This window comes from Lampris incognitus, chromosome 5 (assembly GCF_029633865.1).
Source record: "Lampris incognitus isolate fLamInc1 chromosome 5, fLamInc1.hap2, whole genome shotgun sequence".
NCBI lineage: Eukaryota > Metazoa > Chordata > Actinopteri > Lampriformes > Lampridae > Lampris > Lampris incognitus.
In genome coordinates, this window is record NC_079215.1 from 6,556,824 (window position 1) to 6,575,049 (window position 18,226).

Here is an 18,226-nt window from a genome sequence, read left to right on the forward strand (position 1 = left end):
CAGCAAGCTACGTAGGGCACTCCAGACGTCCCTCTCCCCAGCAACACCTTCCAGCTCCTCCTAGGGAATCCCAAGGCATTCCCAGGCCAGATTGGACATGTAGTCCCTCTCCAGTGAGTTCTGGGTCTACCTCGGTGTCTCCTCCCAGTTGGACGTGCCCGGGAAACCTCCAAAGGAAGGCGCCCAGGAGGCATCCTGATCAGATGCCTGAACCACCTCAACTGGCTCCTTTCGATGTGAAGGAGCCGAGGCTCTACTCCGAGCTCCCTCCGGATGTCCAAGCTCCTCACCCTATCTCTAAGCCATCCCTCTTTTTACAAAAAGAAAATGGCAGCATGGCTTTGGTTTGCAAAAAGTTGCCTCTGAACACACATGACTTCTGGAACGATGTCCTCTGAGATCAAAGTGAAGTTATTGACTCATAACACACGGTGCCGTGTTTGCCGAAAACCAAACGCAGCATATCTCTGCAAGATCTTCATAAAAACACATCAAGCATGATGGTGGAGGAGTGATACCTTGAGCACGTTTTTGCAGCTTCTTTATTCCAGAGTATGATTGAGTAAGGCCTGAAACTGGATCATGCGACAGGACTAAGCACCAAGCAGATCTACAGCTGAATGGCTGAAAAAGTAAAGAATGGAGGTTTTGGAATGACCAGATCAAACTCCAGACCTCCATCCCACTGGAACCCTTAGAGAGCTGTAAATAAACAAATGTCCTCAAACATGAATGAATTAAACCACCACTGTAAGAAGCAGCGATCCAAAATTCCTCCAATACGATATTAGAGACCAACAAACTCTTACATGCAACCCTTTCCCCATCGACCACGTAACGGCCTGGCTAGCTGCCCCCGGAGTGTAATGACCATGGATGACTAGACTTGGTAGCCCTTGGCTAATGGGTCAGACCCCACCCCCCACAATGTAGCGGATTCAGGAGGCAGCCGGAAATCGAACCCGGATAGCCCGGACCATGGGTGACTGCGCTAACCAGTCAACTAATGGGTCCGACCATGCTTAGCTTCCGAGATCGGGCGTTATCAGGGTGCTGTGGCCGTAAGCCAAGGCCTAGCAAGTATACTCATCCGTGGTCGTTACACTACCCCCCTCCTTTTGGAAGCATGTCCCTGCGCTTCAGCATACCAGCTCCCTCGCGCCTCTGGGCACATGCGCTTCCGGTGGCCTCACGGTCTCACCATCCCACTTCTGACACCAATGTAGCAAATACAGGGGGCAGCTGGGAACCACCACCCCCAGCTGGGAATCGAATCCGGATAGCCCGGACCATGCGCGACTGCGCTAACCAGTCAAGTAAAGGGTCTGATCCTGCTTAGCTTCCGAGATCGGGCGTTATCAGGGTGGTACAGCTGTAAGCCAAGGGCTAGCGAGTCTACTCATCCGCGATCGTTATACAGATACTGATTACCTCAAATTCTTACTGCTAAAAGCTACTTCTACACCCTTTGATTCTACTGAGTCACAGGGGGAACTTTACTTTTTTTGCTTTTTCAAGTTAGCCAATTAGTAACTAAGTAAAATTTGATTTATTCATCATATGAGATTGATTAGATTTATCTAATTTTTGGATTTGGTTTAGACTATATGATGCAGGGGTGGGCAATCTTATCCAAGCAGTTACACACCTGATCCCACGAGTCAACCAGTAGAGTCCTTGCTGAGGAACTTGATCAGGAGACAGGTTTGTAACTGCTTGGTTGGAACAAAAACCTGCACCCACACCGGCCCTTTCTGGATAAGATTACAGCTCGGTTATGGCACTGGCAACTGTTGTGTGGGCCAGATGTGGCCCGAGTGTGGCTGAGTTGAGGCAGCCACACTCACCCTGAGTCAGCGCCGTCATTCAAGGCCAGGTGTGGGCTGCGAGATAAGTGCAGATGTGGGCCACATTTGGGCCAAAGACTCTTTGCTATCTGGGATGTGCATCCGTGAGACACGAGACAGACCAGCGACTAGTTTGTCTGAAGGCGTGTGTGTGCACGAGAGACCGGGAGACAGCGTGCCACGTGCACATCAGTAGGCGATGACAAGTTGTGTTTGTGTCGCAATCAAAAGTGTATTTGCATGTGTGTGTGTGTGTGGATACAAGTCTCTGGTTGACTGTCTTGTATGTTTTGGGTGGAGGGTGGCGAGATGAATCAGAGATGGTGTTATTAGGAGAGGGTCTGTCCTGTCGAGGGAACGATGGCGGCGGCACTGAAGCATTTTTGATTAATCTGTCTGTCTGCCTGCAGGCCTCTTTAACGAGGCTTCGCTCATTCAGTCGCACACCAACACAACACAGAAACGGGTGCACACACACACACACACACACATTTTGGCTATCACATATAGTACAGATAGTAATTGCATACACACTTGCGCACACACACACATTCTCACAATCAATTTGAGAGACAGATTTCATTTTCCAAACAAGCACACGTTGTAATTACATACTACTGCACACACACACACACACACACACACACACACACACACACACACACACACACACACACACACACACACACACACACACACCACTACAAAACTAATCCTGCTCTCCACATACCCACACGTTTCTTCATCTTCCTAAGAGCTCTTGTTTGAATGGAGACCCATTCCCTCACTTAATGCCTCCTCCCCCTGGCCTCTCCTCCTCCCCTGGCCTCTCCTCCTCCTCCCCTGGTTTCTCCTTGTCTCCTGGTCTCTACTCATCCCCTGGCCTCTCCTCCTCCCTCCGGTCTCTCCTCCTCCCCTGGCCTCTCCTCTTCCTCCCCTGGTCTCTCCTCCTCCTCCCCTGGTTTCTCCTTGTCTCCTGGTCTCTACTCATCCCCTGGCCTCTCCTCCTCCCCCTGGTCTCTCCTCCTCTCCTGGTCTCTACTCATCCCCTGGCCTCTCCTCCTCCCCTGGTCTCTCTTCCTCCCCCTGGCCTCTCCTCCTCCCCTGGCCTCTCCTCCTCCCCCCAGTCTCTCCTCCTCTCCTGGTCTCTACTCATCCCCTGGCCTCTCCTCCTCCCCTGGTCTCTCCTCATCCCCCTGGTCTCCTCCTCCCCCAGTCTCTCCTCCTCATCCTGGTCTCTCCTCCTCCCCTGGTCTCTCTTCCTCCCCCTGGCCTCTCCTCCCCTGGTCTCTCCTCCTCATGGCTGGATCAGCATCAGCACACAGCAGGTTAGCTCTTATTCAGACAGCTCCATCGGTACTGAAGCTGGCCTGGTTCTGAAACATCTCCTACCGACACACGGCACCGTGTTAAACGGGGGGAGGGGGTTAAACAGGGGGGGAGGTGTTAAACAGGGGGGGGAGGTGTTAAACAGGGGGGGGGGGGGCGTGTTAAACGGGGGGGAGGTGTTAAACAGGGCGGTGCTTTGGGCCGTGACGTCGGTGTCACGGTGGCAGCATCACCTCTGATGCGCATGTCGACTCTGATGCAAGACGGAGACGAGGCGACGAGACGGCGAGAAAGTAGACCGGGGGACGTGCGGACGGGGAGAGCGAGGGATGGTTCCCTCCACGGAGAACACAAAGGGTAGGGGGATGAGCGGGACTTCGTAAACCCGGTTTAAGTCCCAGGGCCTTTAGCAGTAGCGTGCGCCGTTAAATACCGTGGCTTAGCATTGATGCCACAGGCTCCAAGTAGGCGTCCCGTTATTAAAGCCCCGCGTGTGCAGGATTCGGGACGTGGCGCTTACGGGGAGAAAAGGTGCTTGGGGGTGGGGCGCCGCGGCTGTGGCCACGCCCGCCTCCGTCACGCCCCGAGTCGACATGGAGTCGGGACCACGTCACAACGGGAGTCCAGATGAGACCGCGATAGGAAAAGGAGCACACCCCGGGGGCCTTCTCTGTCAATAAGCCGAACAACGGGGGGGGGGGGGTCTGATCTTTATAGCCACGCCGTCTCTCAGCAAGGTGGTCACTGTGTTTTTATGGGAGGGGGCCTCGGGACGGCAGCATCTGGGATCTTAAGGTACCGTAGACAACGGGGGTTTGTCTCAAGCACGGCTTCACGATCTTAAAGGTACTGGAAAACACGCCGCCCCTTCCGCGAGCATCACTTACATCACAGTCGCCATGGCAATGACGATCCTCACGGCGACCAGAGCCGCAGTGTGCTCCGGAGGGGGCTGCAGCCAGGCTGTCCGGTCATTCCCTCGGGCAAATACACACAGTGGAAACTGGACAACGGCCTTCAGAGTAAACAAAGCGGGGAAAGCTAACGGAGCGAGCGCTTGTTGGGGCTGATCTCTGGTCGGGTGGTTGTGACGTAGCCCCTTCACCGTGCAGAAGAGCGCCGAGTGTGTCATTGTTTAAACCGTGTGTTGCTGTGTTGCTGTGTTTTTGTGTCAGTGAGTTCCTGTGTGCTATGTGTTCTTGTTCAGCTATATATTTGAGGACCGTTTTAACTTTAACTTTAGGGGCGGCACGGTGGCGCGGCGGTTAGCGCAGTCGCCTCACAGTAAGAAGGCTGTGGGTTCGAGCCCCCGGGGTAGTCTAACCTTGGGGGTCGTCCTCTGTGTGGAGTTTGCATGTTCTCCCCGTGTCTGCGTGGGTTTCTTCCAGGTGCTCCGGTTTCCTCCCACAATCCAAACACATGTAGGTCAGGTGAATCCATCCATTATCCGAACCGCTCATCCTGCTCTCAGGGTGGCGGGGATGCTGCAGCCTATCCCAGCAGTCATTGGGCAGCAGGCGGGGAGACACCCTGGACAGGCCGCCAGGCCATCACAGGGCACAAGGGTCGGCCCCCTTTAGTCGAGCGGTTTGTGATGTCACCTCGTGATGCAGTACAACCCTGGTTCAAATCCCACATGGGGCAGAAAATATGCTCGGTTACATTGGCGGCAGCGGTGGGATCCGGAAGTATCTGGAAGCGTGCGGATCGTCAGGTGAATCGGCTGTGTGTGTGTGTGTGTGTCGGCCCTGTGTGATGGCCTGGCGGCCTGTCCAGGGCGTCTCCCCGCCTGCTGCCCAATGACTGCTGGGATCGGCTCCAGCATCCCCGCGGTCCTGACAGCAGGATAAGCAGCTTGGATAATGGATGGATGGATGGATTTTAACCATAATACCCAGTCCACACAAAGTCTTTCTGAGAGTTTTCTTTTGGGTTGTCCTGAACAGATACGCTCCTATTTTACCCATCTCAACCTTCAATGAGGCCGCCTCACATCCATGAAAATACAGTCCCATCTGCTGGAGTTTGGGTTGAGGGTCAGCGGCTAGAGAACTAATCTAGCCAGCGAAGGTCCTCGCAAGTGTAGAAAAGCGTGTGCGTTTGTGGGTTATTCTGTTGTGCTGTATCCCCTGCCGTGCCGCGGGTCAGTGGCTCGGGTGTGACGTCGCACGGTGGTCCCGGGTTGCCGATCGATCACGGGCTGTGGCAGCGGTTGCCAGGAGCGACGGGCGGAACGGTGACGGTTGCTAGGTAGCGGATAAGAGCACAGGCACTCATTAACTGCCTTCTCCCATGGCGGCAAAGGAACCCCAGAATGCCGGGTATTGCCCCAAAGTGTAGGCATATGCACACACAAACACGCACACGCCAAAAACACAAAGATCCATCTAAGCGTTTAAAGACCCGAGCGCATCAGCATCTGTCCATCATACCAAACAGGGAGGACAGGCTGAAACGGAGACAGACGGGGAGAGGATCCGTGCGGGGTTGGGGAAAAGAGGCAGGGATGTATAAAATTTGGAATAGCAGGGATTGAGAAGGTGGCAAGATAGAGTCTTTCCGAAGGCGGTATTTATTAGAGCGTCTGTGCACGCACCGCGAGCTCATTTTAATGGCTTCCTAGAAAATACTGCCTCCACAGACGGTGGCAGTAGCTGCTCCGAGCCAAATAGCATCCCTGCTGTCACTTAGTATGGTGATCAGGGGAGCACGAGGCCTGATCCCATCTATTACAGTCGATGGTTTTATCGAATCAAAGTCGGTCGGTGTTGCCTAGTGAGATGCTGTGATGGCTTTCATCAGGGCAGCATCTTTTTGTGCTTAAAAAAAAGAAAACACTACAGATTGGGAAGACATGCTAAGATGCTGTTTTTTTTGTTTTACATTTTTAAATACTAGTTATGCAAACCCAATCAGAAAAAAAGTGAAGTACCAGCGTAAACATTACTTTTAATTATTTTTTCCTTTGCAGTTTTCCCATGTTTAAAATTGCCTCGCTAAATGTGGAACACTAAACGAGTCTTGTACCGACCTGTCCTGGAAAGCAAAACCATAGCTGACTGCAAGTGGAACGCTATCCACCTCCCATTTCATCCATTATCCAAGTCGCTTCTCCTAATCAGGGTGGCGGGGATGCTGGAGCCTATCCCAGCAGTCACTGGGCGGGGAGACACCCTGGACAGGCTGCCGGTCCATCACAGGGCCATGCTATCTACCCGTCTTTTTAAACTGAAATCTGTGACTTTCTCCATTAAGGAGTAGTTATTTCCCCCATTTGAGGCGTGATGATGCCAGTTAGCATTATGTAAACCGACTCCGTGGTCCAGGAAATAAAATCATTTCGATTTATTAACGGAGAAATGTTAACAGGCCTCGAGAAGCATTACGTGCCAAACAGGTCTCCGGGTTTTGCCAAACTCCCCTTGCTGGCCTCAATTTCCCTCTTTCGCCGCTCAGCAACACCGGTCCTCTGAAGTCCCCAACCTGTCAGAAATAAACTGTTGGCTTGTCGCCTTCACGGTGGTTGGTACGGTCGCCTCACAGCAAGAAGGTCCTGGGTTCGAGCCCCGGGGTAGTCCAACCTTGGGGGTCGTCCCGGGTTGTCCTCTGTGTGGAGTTTGCATGTTCTCCCCGTGTCAGCGTGGGTTTCCTCCCACAGTCCAAAGACATGCAGGTCAGGTGACTCGGCCGTACTAAACTGCCCCTAGGTGTGAATTTGTGTCTGTGTGTGTGTGTCGGCCCTGTGTTGGCCTGGCGGTCTGTCCAGGGCGTCTCCCCACCTGCTGCCCAGTGACTGCTGGGATAGGCTCCAGCATCCCCGTGACCCTGGGAGCAGGACAAGCGGTCAAGATAATGGATGGAGGTTCTAACCAGTTGAGTCGTCCTTTGCAACCAGAAAAGGGCTGAAAACAAAACTGTTAGCTCGGCTCTGAGAAAGGATGTTTAGCCCCCAAGATTCATGTGTTAGGCTATGGAGGAGGATTCTGTTTACATGACACATCCCCCCCCCCCTCTCTCTCTCTCTCGCTCTCGGTTTGTTTGTCTGTTCCTGTTTTCCTCCTTTTTTTTCCTGTTACCGTCTTTCTCTCTCTCCCCCTTTGCTCGGGGGCAAACATGTCCCCTGCAGCAAATCCACAAGATGTTGCAGAGACAATGGCGGAAAGGGTCGACTGAAGTAGGCGATAACGAAGAGGAAACAGAGAGAAGGAGACGGGAGGTTGACACGGTGGGGTGGAGGGGTCGCGAGGAATCCGACGCGGGAGTTTTCGCATTTAGACCGAGTCACTGAAAGAGGGACGGAAGTGAAGGGCTGCAGCATTTGGACTAAACTTGTAAAGGAGCGAGAGAGAGAAAGGGTCGAGAGGCTGAGATCAGCACTGAGCTGGGAGGAGAAAAACCTATGAGAGGAGAGAAGGAAGGCCGGAAGGGAAGGAAGAAATAGAGGGAGGATCGGAACAACAGACAGCGAGGACACTCATGGACGCAAAGCGCCAACTGTTGTGTGACTTAGCTGGACAATCTAACATTACATGGTACAATTTACATCATATCCTGACTGGACGCTTAATGTTGACATTGTACAAATAGATGCTATTGCAGCAGCTCAGCAGAGCTAGTTAGCCCGGCTAAATCGTGTTTTTAGCTAACAACCCAGAAAAGCAAGCTGACATATAAGAAACACTTCCAAACTCTTATTACGATTGATTTGTTTGAGCATGTTAAAAGTGATAGAGGACATCTTTGCATCTCTGTCGATGGTGTTTCTGTGAAGGCCTACCTGGAATAAAACCACATGGACAATACCAAAGGGCGCACAGTGGCACAGTGGTTAGCGCAGTCGCCTCAAAGCAAGAAGGCTCTGGGTTCGAGCCCTGGGGTAGTCCAACTTTGGGGGTCGTCCTCTGTGTGGAGTTTGCATGTTCTCCCTGTGTCTGCATGGGATTTCTCCGGGGGCTCCGGTTTCCTCCCACAGTCCAAAGACATGTAGGTCAGGTGAATCGGCCGTACTAAACTGCCCCTAGGTATGAATGTGTGTGTGGGTGGGGGCGCTGTGATGGCCTGGCAGTCTATCCAGGGTGTCTCCCCGCCTGCCGCCCAATAACTGCTGGGATAGGCTCCAGCATCCCCGCGACCCTGAGAGCAGGATAAGCGGTTCGGATAATGGAGGGATGGATGGACAAATACCAAGGGATAGAATACGAGACAGACTAAGAGCGAAATAGTTTTGTGGGTCCAGATTTTTTTTTCCCCCATTTTCTTCAGAATTTCTGAATTTAAGAATAAAAAAATGCTAATCCCCACCCCCACCCCCCAGAAAAAACGACAGATTGTGCGGCTAAATGCGGAACCAAATGTTAGCTTGTGACCGAGTTAAGGAGACCAGGTTCATGAAGCACTTCAGAAAAAGAAGCGAGGGGAGGCGAGAGCAGTGGTGGTGGGGCAAAAAAGAGAAAATGAAACCCGAGTAAGGATTGAGTCAAGTGCTGAGGATGGGACGGACAGAGACCCTGTTTACACTTGGTCTTAAAATGTGTTTTGGGCGATCGGATCACAAGTGCACAGCGAGACCCATCGCCATTTACACCTGTGTCCATCATGCGTCTCCGAAGGCGTCCTGCTGACCGCTTGTGATCAGATTTCGTTACGCCGAAGAAGATTTCCTGTTCCGTCCTGGCCGGGGACGCATCAGGACGCATTAGTGTTTACACGACAAAAGATGTGGTCAAATGCGTCCCGGACCACCTCGCCAAGTGGTTTGAGGAACTGGTTCACAAAACGTTTTGGTGGTCGTTTACACTTGTATTTAGTGCTGTCCACTTGTGATCCGATCCCCAAAAAACGCATTTTAAAACCAAGTGTAAACGAGGTCAGAGAGAAAATAGAAGAAAAAGGAGGCCTCTTGTGTACACTATGACCTCTGTTTATCGAAGATCACCGACACCAGGCCACGTCAGTGAGGTATGACGACAATCATTCTGCGGTAACGGGATAACGCGTTTGAGCGGGAACGTACCGGGACACAGAAGAGATGCACCGAGCGAAGGGCGGGAGAAAGGGAGAGACGGGAGTGAGTAAAGAGGTTGGTGAAATTGGAGGGGAGGTGAGGTGGAATGAGAGACCAAGCCTCTGGGCTTGCCTCAAGGTTTCTCTCGATCCCTGGTGGCTGTGCGAGGCAAAGGCACAAACCTTGTCCTGACAACATAACAAATCTGCGGCGGACTCCTGGCTCCTGTGGCAGGTCGTTAACCTTGCATTCTCACGCCAGTCTCCACCGGCTCGCATCCACCCAAGCTAGAACGTGGTACGAGTAAAGCTGAAATCTGATGCAGCCGCTGTTCCCATCCAACCATTAAATACATGAGAGTTAAGGTCTGCTTCCATCAGATGTGTTGAAACGAATGAAACCCTGAATCCAGTTTCATGTGTGCCCATTACATTAGAGTAGATTGTGTTAGTAGCCACACGGCCAAGCCGGTGGAATTTGTTTTGGTACACATTAAAATTGGGGGGGGGGGGGATGGAAACACGATTGTTGTCGTTTATAAACGTGACATCCGGGGACCAAAGCTGCCGCAAGTAATTCGAATGAATTGAAAACGACGTCAACCTCTGTGGGAACAGTGCTGCACTGCGATACTGATGTCAAGCCGGGAGATTAAACTGACGGATTGGTCATTTCACCAGCCGTGTGTGGGCTGTCTCCAACCATGGTGAAGAAGACACCAGTTGATGTTATGCAACCTCAGGTTTCTCCCTGTTAAAGGGGTTTTTTAGGGAGTTCCTTATCCGATGAGAGGGTCTAAGGACAGGGTGTTGTGTTGCTGTTAAGCCCATTGAGGCAAATTTGTAATTTGTGATATTGGGCTATACAAATAAAATTGAATTGAATTGACTCCGTGGTCCACACGGATGAAACAATCATTTACCCAGATAGCAAAACTGCTGTGGCCCGGACCCGTCCCACACCCGACACTTTCATCCGGCACCACATACCGCGTGGAACGATGGCACTTGGGCGGTCCGCTCCTTTTTGCCAGATCTGGGCCAGAACCAAGCCATAGCAATGCTGCATGTGCCACATATTTGCCAAAGGTGGCCCATATTTGTTGTGTGATATTTGGGCCATATTCACCATTTACCACACGGGCCACTTCAGGGTCACATCCAGATCACATGTTGTCCAGAGCACCGCATTTTTGCCAAAAAAGGCCCACATGTGATTTGGCATATTTGGGCCATATTTGCTATTATACATGTGGGCCACTTCAGGCTCACATCCATTTTGTCAGGGCCAGAAGAAGGCCGCCAGTGCTGCATCATTGCCTGAAGTGGCCCACATCCGGATGCTGCCTGGGTATAGATGGAGGGGGGAGAAACTCCCAGAATTCCTCCTCGATATATAACAAAAAGGCTGAGCAGAGGACAGCACTTTTAATGGCGGTTAGGTTGGACAAAAAGGTAGGCGTGCCGGAACGGCAGCTTTTCACGTGGCGAGCGTGAAGGGTGGATGGGAGGATAATGAATCATCTTGTGACTACCACAGAGCCAACTCGTCAGGCATCTAGAGGAGAAGGGCATTACACAAAACGCATGCAGAGGTTTAACAAGAGGGGGGGGGGAGAGAGCACAAATGGTTTCAAATCCTCCTCAACTGCTTCTGAGTGTTCATTGGTCAGGCAGGCCACCACATCCCACTCGTGTTTTTGCCTTCCTGCCAAGTCTTTTTTCCCCTTCTTCATTCTTTCAGCTCTCTCTCTCTCTCTCTCTAACACCCCCACCATCAGCTGTCTGTCTCGGGGTGCCTCCCTTTCTTGTTCTCCTTCAATTTTCTCGCTTTCGTCTTTCTTCCTCTCTCTTCCTGTGCCTCCCTTACCCCTCTCTCTCTCTCTCTCTCTCTCTCTCTTGCTCTCTCTCTCTAACACCCCCACCATCAGTTGTCTGTCTCTGGGTGCCTCCCTTTCTTGTTCTCCTTCAATTTTCTCGCTTTCTCCCCTTTTGTCTTTCTTCCTCTCTCTTCCTGTGCCTCCCTTACCCCTCTCTCTCTCTCTCTCTCTCTTGCTCTCTCTCTCTAACACCCCCACCATCAGCTGTCTGTCTCTGGGTGCCTACCTTTCTTGTTCTCCTTCAATTTTCTCGCTTTCTCCCCTTTTGTCTTTCTTCCTCTCTCTTCCTGTGCCTCCCTTACCCCTCCCTCCCTCTCTCTCTCTCTCTCTCTCTCTAGCACCCCCACCATAAGCTGTCTGTCTCTGGGTGCCTACCTTTCTTGCTCTCTTTCAATTTCCCCACTTACTCTCTTTTTGTCTTTCTTCCTCTCTCTTCCTGTGCCTCCCTTACCCCTCCCTCCCTCTCTCTCTCTCTCTCTCTCTCTCTCTAGCACCCCCACCATAAGCTGTCTGTCTCTGGGTGCCTACCTTTCTTGCTCTCTTTCAATTTCCCCACTTACTCTCTTTTTGTCTTTCTTCCTCTCTCTTCCTGTGCCTCCCTTACCCCCCCCCCTCTCTCTCTCTCTTGCTCTCTCTCTCTAACACCCCCACCATCAGCTGTCTGTCTCTGGGTGCCTACCTTTCTTGCTCTCTTTCAATTTCCCCACTTACTCTCCTTTTGTCTTTCTTCCTCTCTCTTCCTGTGCCTCCCTTACCCCTCCCTCCCTCTCTCTCTCTCCCTCCCTCTCTCTCTCTAGCACCCCCACCATCAGCTGTCTGTCTCTGGGTGCCTACCTTTCTTGCTCTCTTTCAATTTCCCCACTTACTCTCTTTTTGTCTTTCTTCCTCTCTCTTCCTGTGCCTCCCTTACCCCTCCCTCCCTCTCTCTCTCTCTCTCTCTCTCTAGCACCCCCACCATAAGCTGTCTGTCTCTGGGTGCCTACCTTTCTTGCTCTCTTTCAATTTCCCCACTTACTCTCTTTTTGTCTTTCTTCCTCTCTCTTCCTGTGCCTCCCTTACCCCCCCCCCTCTCTCTCTCTCTAGCACCCCCACCATCAGCTGTCTGTCTCGGGGTGCCTACCTTTCTTGCTCTCTTTCAATTTCCCCACTTACTCTCCTTTTGTCTTTCTTCCTCTCTCTTCCTGTGCCTCCCTTACCCCTCCCTCCCTCTCTCTCTCTCCCTCCCTCTCTCTCTCTAGCACCCCCACCATCAGCTGTCTGTCTCTGGGTGCCTACCTTTCTTGCTCTCTTTCAATTTCCCCACTTACTCTCTTTTTGTCTTTCTTCCTCTCTCTTCCTGTGCCTCCCTCCATCCCTCCCTTTCTCTCTCACTGTCCCTCTAGCTGCTCAGCTGCTCAAATGGTACCGTCTCCCTGGAGTTTTATCAAGACGAGCTTGCATCTCCATGGGACACCGAGTATGTGTGTGTGTGTGTGTGTGTGTGTGTGTGTGTGTGTGTGTGTACTTTCTAATGTACCATGGAGAATAATGTGTTATACTGGATTGATGTTCATGGGCTACATTACGTTTGGGAGTAGCAACACATCTGTGTTACTATATGTGCATCCATCCATTACCCAAACCGCTGATCCTGCTCTCAGGGTCGCGGGGATGCTGGAGCCTAAACCAGCAGTCACTGGGCGGCAGGCGGGGAGACACCCTGGACAGGCCGCCAGGCCATCACAGGGCCCACACACACACACACACACATTCACACCCAGGGACAATGTAGTACGGCTGATTCACCTGACCTACGTGACCTACGTGTCTTTGGACTGTGGGAGGAAACCGGAGCCCCCGGAGGAAACCCACCCAGACACGGGGAGAACATGCAAACTCCACACAGAGGACGACCCGGGACCACCCCCAAGGGTGGACTACCCTGGGGCTGGCATGGTGGCACAGTGGTTAGCGCGGTTGCCTCACAGCAAAAAAGTCCTGGGTTCGAGTCCCGGGGTAGTCCACCCTTGGGGGTCGTCCCGGGTCGTCCTCTGTGTAGAGTTTGCATGTTCTCCCCGTGTCTGTGTGGGTTTCCTCCCACAGTCCAAAGACATGTAGGTCAGGTGACTCGGCCGTACTACGTTGTCCCTGGGTGTGAATGTGTGTGTGTGTGTGTGTGTGTGTGTGTGTGTGTGTGTGTGTGTGTGTGTGTGTGTGTGTGTGTGTGTGTCTGCAGAGTCTCGCACGTGTGTGGGCAGGTATTTGGTTTGAGGGGATTTGGGCTGATCAATGATCCTCCCCTGCCGTGTGACATTGTGGCTTGTGCCGAGAGCCACTTACCTAGATTGGCCTAAATGAACAGATAGCGCTGAGAGAGAGAGAGAGAGAGAGAGAGAAGAGAGAGAGAGAGAGAGAGAGAGAGAGAGAGAGCGAGAGATATGGAGAAAACCACTGCTGACACATCTACAAGGTGTAACATACAAGCTGCTCCATCAATACGAGGTGTTAAAGGACACAGAGTGAGCGAGGACGATTGTCCACCAATGTCCTCCAACCACAGGAGATCACACGGGCCTGTCCGTCAAACAGACCCACAGAGGCCCCTCAGGACCAGTGCCCCGCCCCGCCCCGCCCCGCGTCGCATGCAAATCCTGTTTACTACTGCTGGAGCTGCGTGGAGCCGCTGCCGGTTCCCATGGCCCGGTCCAATCCCTGGTCCAGACTGGCAGGAGGATGAATCGATTCATTTGAAATAACCTAGCAGCTTTGTTGCCTCAGCCTTATCGGCACCGGTCAGGGTCTTCACGGACCTCTGCGTTCGGCCTCATTCTCCAATTTCCGCAAACCTTGTTGTGCGTCGCTCTCTGCATACAATGTCAGCTCTTCTTTTTTTTTTTTCCACAATACATTTCAGATTCATGAAGGACGTCGCTAGACAGCCACGCGAGCCAACTCGCCGGGTTTTAGCCCACATCCGAAGCGGTTGCCATGGAAATACTCCCAATGGCACACTAATGCACCCCGGCGCACACACACACTTTCTCACGTTGCTGAACAATCATTCTCATCTCAATTAGCGTCCGACAATGGCCTCTTTGAAGTCCTCATTTCTGCTGTATGCACCAACCCACACCCCCCCCCCATCCCCCCCCCACCCCCGTCTCCTGCCGCCGGCCTTATGGGTGAATCATCCCTCCCTTCCCAGCATCCCTCCATCCATCCATTATCTAAACCGCTTATCCTGCTCTCAGGGTCGCGGGGATGCTGGAGCCTTTCCCAGCAGTCACTGGGGCAGCAGGAGGGGAGACACCCTGGACAGACCGCCAGGCCAACACAGCCCCCCCCCCACACACACACACACATGGGGACAACTCAGTACGGCCCAGTCTCCTGACCTACATGTCTCTGGACTGAGGGAGGAAACCGGAGCCCCCGGAAGAAACCCACACAGACCCGGGGAGAACATGCAAACTCCACACAGAGGACGACCCACCAAGGCCGGACTACCCCGGGGCTCGAACCCAGGACCTTCTTGCTGTGAGGCCACCGTGCCGCCCCTTCCCAGCATCTAGCAGCTAATTCTGCACTTTGACCCACCAAGGTCGGACTACCCCGGGGCTCGAACCCAGGACCTTCTTGCTGTGAGGCCACCGCGCTAACCGCTGCGCCACCGTGCCGCCCCTTCCCAGCATCCAGCAGCTAATTCTGCACTTTGACCGACCGAGGTGGCGGCTGTCTCGCGCTGCAGATGACAGCCGCCACTCTCGCCCGACACATCCGGCATCTCTCTATCCTCGTTTGCATCCTTTTGTTTCGTTTAACTCGTCTCGTCCTTTTCCCGTCTCCCTGTTTCTTTTGTAGTAGTGCTGGTGCGATACTGAAAATATTGTTATCGCGATAACCTCCAGGAATTTCATACAATGGCTATATATATATATCTATATATATACACACACTATATATACACTATATATATCTATAGATATATATAGTAGATATATATAGTGTGTGTGTATATATATACACACTATATATATCTATAGATATATCTATATATATATATATCTATAGATATATATATCTATATATATATATAGTGTGTATATATATATATACACACTATATATATCTATAGATATATATATATACACTACCGTTCAAAAGTTTGGGATCACCCAAACAATTTCGTGTTTTCCATGAAAAGTCACACTTATTCACCACCATATGTTGTGAAATGAATAGAAAATAGAGTAAAGACATTGACAAGGTTAGAAATAATGATTTTTATTTGAAATAAGATTTTTTTTACATCAAACTTTGCTTTCGTTAAAGAATCCTCCATTTGCAGCAATTACAGCATTGCAGACCTTAGGCCTTCTAGCTGTTAATTTGTTGAGGTAATCTGGAGAAATTGCACCCCACGCTTCCAGAAGCAGCTCCCACAAGTTGGATTGGTTGGATGGGCACTTCTTTGAGCAGATTGAGTTTCTGGAGCATCACATTTGTGGGGTCAATTAAACGCTCAAAATGGCCAGAAAAAGAGAACTTTCATCTGAAACTCGACAGTCTATTCTTGTTCTTAGAAATGAAGGCTATTCCATGCGAGAAATTGCTAAGAAATTGAAGATTTCCTACACCGGTGTGTACTACTCCCTTCAGAGGACAGCACAAACAGGCTCTAACAGGTACTATTTAATGAAGATGCCAGTTGGGGACCTGTGAGGCGTCTGTTTCTCAAACTAGAGACTCTAATGTACTTATCTTCTTGCTCAGTTGTGCAACGCGGCCTCCCACTTCTTTTTCTACTCTGGTTAGAGCCTGTTTGTGCTGTCCTCTGAAGGGAGTAGTACACACCGGTGTAGGAAATCTTCAATTTCTTAGCAATTTCTCGCATGGAATAGCCTTCATTTCTAAGAACAAGAATAGACTGTCGAGTTTCAGATGAAAGTTCTCTTTTTCTGGCCATTTTGAGCGTTTAATTGACCCCACAAATGTGATGCTCCAGAAACTCAATCTGCTCAAAGAAGTGCCCATCCAACCAATCCAACTTGTGGGAGCTGCTTCTGGAAGCGTGGGGTGCAATTTCTCCAGATTACCTCAACAAATTAACAGCTAGAATGCCAAAGGTCTGCAATGCTGTAATTGCTGCAAATGGAGGATTCTTTGACGAAAGCAAAGTTTGATGTAAAAAAAATCTTATTTCAAATACAAATCATTATTTCTAACCTTGTCAATGTCTTGACTCTATTTTCTATTCATTTCACAACATATGGTGGTGAATAAGTGTGACTTTTCATGGAAAACACAAAATTGTTTGGGTGATCCCAAACTTTTGAACGGTAGTGTATCTATATCTATAGATATATATATCTATATATATATATATATATATATACACACACTATATATATATATCTATAGATATATATCTATATATATATATATATATATATACACACACTATATATACACACTATATATATCTATAGATATCACACTATCTGCTAAGATATAAACTACCATGTAGCATGTTTGAGATTCAACTGAGATGGGGCGTCCGGGTGGCGTGGCGGTCTATTCCGTTGCCTACCAACACAGGGATCGCCGGTTTGAATCCCCGTGTTACCTCCGGCTTGGTCGGGCGTCCCTACAGACACAATTGACCGTGTCTGCAAGTGGGAAGCCGGATGTGGGTGTGTGTCCTGGTCGCTGCACTAGCGCCACCTCTGGTCGGTCAGGACACCTGTTTGGGGGGGGGGGAATAGTGTGATCCTCCCACGTACTACATCCCCCTGGTGAAACTCCTCACTGTCAGGTGAAAAGAAGCGGCTGGCGACTCCACATGTATCGGGGGAGGCGTGTGGTAGTCTGCAGCCCTCCCTGGATCAGCAGGGGGGTGGGGGGGGGGGGGTGGAGGAGAGACCGGGACGGCTCGGAAGAGTGGGGAGGGAAAAAAGCCAAAAAATTAAAAACTCCCCCGGGGTTCATCGCATCGCACTGCTCAGTAAAGCAGAACTTCACACCAAGTCCGGGTCTCAGATGAAACGCAACACTCACAACACTTCAGACCTCATTTTGGGAGAAACGTCCCGTTACAGGTTTTCCTCGTCCTTAGTTTAGACGAGGACATTGTGTATGACGACGCCACAACTTCCAGATTTCGTCCGATATAACCGCCCCTGGAAGATGACGGTACTGAGTTACGGCCCCGCCCTACTCGGTACTTTCCTGTCTCCCTCTTCCTCTCTTTGTTCCTTGCTGTTTCTCTCCATCTTCCCTTCCTTTCCCTCCCTTCCGCCCAGATTTGTCCCCGTCTCCCTCTCTCTCCCATTTCTCTCCATCCTCCTTTTCCGGGACTTGTTGTCGGGATGCATCGGTGCCATTAACAGGCCGGCATCGGCTGACCGAGCAGGGTGCTGGTTTGGTGCTGGGGTGGAAAGGTTATGGGTCATCATCATCATCATCATCATCATCAGTTCCGTAACCTATGGTGCTGGGGTGGAAAGGTTATGGGTCATCATCATCATCATCATCAGTTCCGTAACCTATGGAGGTCATAGGAGCACAGTTGATACCACAACAGGTTGAGTCATCATTGTGTGTCAGTAGGTGGAGTACCTGGTGGTCCCCGTCTCCCCTCCGGGTATGGATGGCTGTCGGTTCACAGAGGAACTCCTCCACCCTTTGACAGGTTTTGTTTGTAGTCCTGCTGGGTGTCCACACACACCCTCCTCACAACACCCCAGGGGTTGAAGTGGGGGGGTGCCGGTTTAGTCGCCGGCGACCCGACGGTTGCAGTTTAACGTCGTACCCAGGACAGAACAGGACGGGTCAGGGGCGAGTAGCCACAAATGACAAATACCGGACGAGAGCCCCACCTCCACCTGCTTCCTGTTCAAGATAAAGCGGTGCACTGCAATGGAAACGCCTTTGTCGCACACGCGATGAAATGGGAACACAATTTAACCCCGAGATCAGCAGTTTCTTCATCTTAACTGGAGGATTGTGTATTGGCCAGAATCTGGTGATACAACACGTATCACGATACAGGGTCACAAGTCAGTATATCACAATATATTGTGGTACTGTAAGAAAGGTGATATATTGTGGTACTGTAAGAAAGGCGATATATTGTGGTACTGTAAGAAAGGCGATATATTGTGGTACTGTAAGAAAGGCGATATATTG